A 6000-nucleotide genomic window follows, 5' to 3' on the forward strand; every position below is an offset into this window, starting at 1 on the left:
CCATTAGTCCCATTCCCCTGTGCATTTCCCATATTTCTGCAAATAATATGCCTTCAATCTTTTCTCAATTCTCTTTTTAAAGTGAATTTCTTTCTCTCTGTATCTGTTCCCAGCCACGATTTTCAACTCCACAGAACCACTGGTGCTGAGGGCGCAGAAGATGGGACCCATAAAATGATGCGAACCACACAGCCGGCCACTTTTAGTGTGGTCAGCACAGTGTCCCATGGTGGGCAGGACACTCGTGTGGTCAGCACAATGCCCCATTCTGGACAGGGCTCTAGTATGGTCAGCAAAATGCCCCACGCTGGACAGAGCCCCAAAATGGTCAGCACAGTGCCCCATGCTGGACAGGGCTCTAGTATGGTCAGCACAATGCCCCATGCTGGACAGAGCTCTAGTGTGGTCAGCACAGTGCCCCATGCTAGACAGGGCTCTAGTATGGTCAGCACAATGCCCCATGCTGGACAGAGCCCCAAAATGGTCAGCACAGTGCCCCATGCTGGACAGGGCTCTAGTATGGTCAGCACAATGCCCCATGCTGGACAGGGCTCTAGTATGGTCAGCACAGTGCCCCATGCTGGTCAGGGCTCTAGTATGGTCAGCACAGTGCCCCATGCTGGTCAGGGCTCTAGTATGGTCAGCACAATGCCGCATGCTGGACAGAGCTCTAGTATGGTCAGCACAATGCCCCATGCTGGACAGGGCTCTAGTATGGTCAGCACAATGCCCCATGCTGGACAGAGCTCTAGTATGGTCAGCACAGTGCCCCATGCTGGACAGAGCTCTAGTGTGGTCAGCACAATGCCCCATGCTGGACAGTGCTCCAATATGGTCAGCACAATGCCCCATGCTGGACAGGGCTCTAGTATGGTCAGCACAGTGCCCCATGCTGGACAGAGCTCTAGTGTGGTCAGCACAATGCCCCATGCTGGACAGGGCTCCAATATGGTCAGCACAATGCCCCATGCTGGACAGGGCTCTAGTGTGGTCAGCACAATGCCCCATGCTGGTCAGGGCTATAGTATGGGCAGCACAATGCCACATGCAGGACAGAGCTCTAGTATGGTCAGCACAGTGCCCCATGGTGGACAATGCTCTAGTATGGTCAGCACAGTGCCCCATGCTGGACAGGGCTCTAGTATGGTCAGCACAATGCCCCATGCTGGACAGGGCTCTAATATGGTCAGCACAATGCCCCATGCTGGACAGGGCTCTAATATGGTCAGAACAATGCCCCATGCTGGACAGGGCTCTAATATGGTCAGCACAATGCACCATGCTGGACAGGGCTCTAGTATGGTCAGCACAATGCCCCATGCTGGACAGGGCTCTAATATGGTAAGCACAATGCCCCATGCTGGACAGGGCTCTAATATGGTCAGCACAATGCCCATGCTGGACAGGGCTCTAATATGGTCAGCACAATGCCCAATGCTGGACAGGGCTCTAATATGGTCAGCACAATGCCCCATGCTGGACAGGGCACTAGTATGGTCAGCACAATGCCCCATGCTGGACAGGGCTCTAATATGGTCAGCACAATGCCCCATGCTGGACAGGGCTCGAATATGGTCAGCACAATGCCCCATGCTGGACAGGGCTCGAATATGGTCAGCACAATGCCCCATGCTGGACATGGCTCTAGTATGGTCAGCACAGTTCCCCATGCTGGACTGGGCTCTAGTGTGGTCAGCACAATGCCCCATGCTGGACAGGGCTCTAATATGGTCAGCACAATGCCCCATGCTGGACAGGGCTCTAATATGGTCAGCACAATGCCCCATGCTGGACAGGGCTCTAATATGGTCAGCACAATGCCCCATGCTGGACAGGGCTCTAATATGGTCAGCACAATGCCCCATGCTGGACAGGGCTCTAGTATGGTCAGCACAGTGCCCCATGCTGGACAGAGCTCTAGTGTGGTCAGCACAATGCCCCATGCTGGACAGGGCTCTAGTATGGTCAGCACAATGCCTCTTGCTGGACAGGGCTCTAGTGTTGTCAGCACAATGCCCCATGCTGGACAGGGCTCTAGTATGGTCAGCACAATGCCCGACGCTGGACAGGGCTCTAATATGGTCAGCACAATGCCCCATGCTGGACAGGGCTCTAGTATGGTCAGCACAATGCCCCATGCTGGACAGTGCTCTAGTATGGTCAGCACAGTTCCCCATGCTGGACAGGGCTCTGGTGTGGTCAGCACAATGCCCCATGCTGGACAGGGCTCTAGTATGGTCAGCACAATGCCTCTTGCTGGACAGGGCTCTAATATGGTCAGCACAATGCCCCATGCTGGACAGGGCTCTAGTATGGTCAGCACAATGCCCGACGCTGGACAGGGCTCTAATATGGTCAGCACAATGCCCCATGCTGGACAGGGCTCTAGTATGGTCAGCACAATGCCCCATGCTGGACAGTGCTCTAGTATGGTCAGCACAGTTCCCCATGCTGGACAGGGCTCTGGTGTGGTCAGCACAATGCCCCATGCTGGACAGGGCTCTAATATGGTCAGCACAATGCCCCATGCTGGACAGGGCTCTAGTGTGGTCAGCACAATGCCCCATGCTGGACAGGGCTCTAGTGTGGTCAGCACAATGCCCCATGCTGGACAGGGCTCTAATATGGTCAGCACAATGCCCCATGCTGGACAGGGCTCAAATATGGTCAGCACAATGCCCCATGCTGGACAGGGCTCTAATATGGTCAGCACAGTGCCCCATGCTGGACAGGGCTCTAGTGTTGTCAGCACAGTTCCCCAGGCTGGACAGGGCTCTAGTGTGGTCAGCACAGTACCCCATGCTGGACAGAGCTCTAGTATGGTCAGCACAATGCCCCATGCTGGACAGGGCTCTAGTATGGTCAGCAGAATGCCCCATGCTGGACAGGGCTCTAGCATGGTCAGCACAATGCCCCATGCTGGACAGAGCTCCAGTGTGGTCAGCACAATGCCCCATGCTGGACAGGGCTCTAGCATTGTCAGCACAATGCCCCATGCTGGACAGGGCTCTCATATGGTCAGCACAATGCCCCATGCTGGACAGGGCTCTAATATGGTCAGCACAATGCCCCATGCGGGACAGAGCTCTAGTGTGGTCAGCACAATGCCCCATGCTGGACAGGGCTCTAGTATGGTCAGCACAATGCCCCATGCTGGACAGGGCTCTAGTATGGTCAGCACAATGCCCCATGCTGGACAGGGCTCTAATATGGTCAGCACAATGCCCCATGCTGGACAGGGCTCTAATATGGTCAGCACAATGCCCCATGCTGGACAGGGCTCTAATATGGTCAGCACAACGCCCCATGCTGGACAGAGCTCTAGTGTGGTCAGCACAATGCCCCATGCAGGACAGGGCTCTAATATGGTCAGCACAATGCCCCATGCTGGACAGGGCTCTAATATGGTCAGCACAATGCCCCATGCTGGACAGAGCTCTAGTGTGGTCAGCACAATGCCCCATGCTGGACAGGGCTCTAATATGGTCAGCACAATGCCCCATGCTGGACAGGGCTCTAATATGGTCAGCACAATGCCCCATGCTGGACAGGGCTCTAATATGGTCAGCACAGTGTCCCATGCTGGACAGGGCTCTAGTATTGTCAGCACAGTGCCCCATGCTGGACAGAGCTCTAGTGTGGTCAGCACAATGCAACATGCTGGACAGGGCTCCAGTCTGGTCAGCACAATGCCCCATGCTGGACAGGGCTCTAGTATGGTCAGAACAATGCCCCATGCTGGAAAGAGCTCTAGTATGGTCAGCGCAATGCCCCATGCTGGACAGGGCTCTAGTGTGGTCAGCACAATGCCCCATGCTGCACAGGGCTCTAGTATGGTCAGCACAGTGCCCCATGCCGGACAGGGCTCTAATATGGTCAGCACAATGCCCCATGCTGGACAGGGCTCTAGTATGGTCAGAACAATGCCCCATGCTGGACAGAGCTCTAGTATGGTCAGCGCAATGCCCCATGCTGGACAGGGCTCTAGTGTGGTCAGCACAATGCCCCATGCTGCACAGGGCTCCAGGATGGTCAGCACAATGCCCCATGGTGGGCAGTGCTCTAATATGGTCAGCACAATTCCCCAGGCTGGACAGAGCTCTAGTATGGTCAGCACTGTGCCACATGCTGCACAGGTCTCGAGTATGGTCAGCGCAATGCCCCATGCTCGACAGGGCTCTAGTATGGTCAGCACAATGCCCCATGCTGGACAGAGCTCTAGTATGGTCAGCACAATGCCCCATGCTGGACAGAGCTCTGGTATGGTCAGCACAGTACCCCATGTTGGACAGGGCTCTAGTGTGGTCAGCACAATGCCCCATGCTGGACAGAGCTCTAGTATGGTCAGCACAATGCCCCATGCTGGACAGGGCTCTAATATGGTCAGCACAATGCCCCATGATGGACAGGCCTCTAATATGGTCAGCACAATGCCCCATGCTGGACAGGGCTCTAATATGGTCAGCACAATGCCCCATGCTGGACAGAGCTCTAGTGTGGTCAGCACAATGCCCCATGCTGGACAGGGCTCTAATATGGTCAGCACAATGCCCCATGCTGGACAGGGCTCTGGTATGGTCAGCACAGTGACCCATGCTGGACAGAGCTCTAGTGTGGTCAGCACAATGCCCCATGCTGGACAGGGCTCTAGTATGGTCAGCGCAATGCCCCATGCTGGACAGGGCTCTAGTATGGTCAGCACAATGCCCCATGCTGGACAGAGCTCTAGTGTGGTCAGCACAATGCCCCATGCTGGACAGGGCTCTAATATGGTCAGCACATTGCCCCATGCTGGACAGAGCTCTAGTGTGGTCAGCACAATGCCCCATGCTGGACAGGGCTCTAATATGGTCAGCACAATGCCCCATGCTGGACAGGGCTCTGGTATGGTCAGCACAGTGCCCCATGCTGGACAGAGCTCTAGTGTGGTCAGCACAATGCCCCATGCTGGACAGGGCTCTAGTATGGTCAGCGCAATGCCCCATGCTGGACAGGGCTCGAGTATGGTCAGCACAATGCCCCATGCTGCACAGGGCTCTAGTATGGTCAGCACAATGCCCCATGCTGGACAGGGCTCTAGTATGGTCAGCGCAATTCCCCATGCTGGTCAGGGCTCCAGTATGGTCAGCACAATGCCCCATGCTGGACAGAGCTCTAGTATGGTCAGCGCAATTCCCCATGCTGGTCAGGGCTCCAGTATGGTCAGCACAATGCCCCATGCTGGACAGGGCTCTAGTATGGTCAGCGCAATTCCCCATGCTGGTCAGGGCTCCAGTATGGTCAGCACAATGCCCCATGCTGGATAGGGCTCTAGTATGGCCAGCACAGTGCCCCATGCTGGGCAGTGCTCTAATATGGTCAGCACAATGCCCCATGCTGGACAGGCCTCTAGTATAGTCAGCACAATGCCCCATGCTGGACAGAGCTCTAGTATGGTCAGCACAGTGCCCCATGCTGGACAGGGCTCTAGTATAGTCAGCACAATGCCCCATGCAGCACAGGGCTCGAGGATGGTCAGCACAATGCCCCATGCTGGACAGAGCTCTACTATGGTCAGCACAGTGCCCCATGCTGCACAGGGCTCTAGTATGGTCAGCGCAATGCCCAATGCTGGACAGGGCTCTAATATGTCAGCACAATGCCCCATGCTGGACAGGGCTCTAGTATGGTCAGCACAATGCCCCATGCTGCACCGGGCTCTAATATGGTCAGCACAATGCCCCATGCTGGACAGGGCTCTAATATGGTCAGCACAATGCCCCATGCTGGACAGGGCTCGAATATGGTCAGCACAGTGCCTCATGCTGGACAGGGCTCTAATATGGTCAGCACAATGCCCCATGCTGGACAGGGCTCGAATATGGTCAGCACAATGCCCCATGCTGGACAGAGCTCTAATATGGTCAGCACAATGCTCCATGCTGGTCAGAGCTCCAGTGTGGTCAGCACAATGCTCCATGCTGGTCAGGGCTCCAGTATGGTCAGTACAGTGCCCCATGC

This window comes from Heterodontus francisci, unplaced genomic scaffold, assembly GCF_036365525.1.
Source record: "Heterodontus francisci isolate sHetFra1 unplaced genomic scaffold, sHetFra1.hap1 HAP1_SCAFFOLD_288, whole genome shotgun sequence".
NCBI lineage: Eukaryota > Metazoa > Chordata > Chondrichthyes > Heterodontiformes > Heterodontidae > Heterodontus > Heterodontus francisci.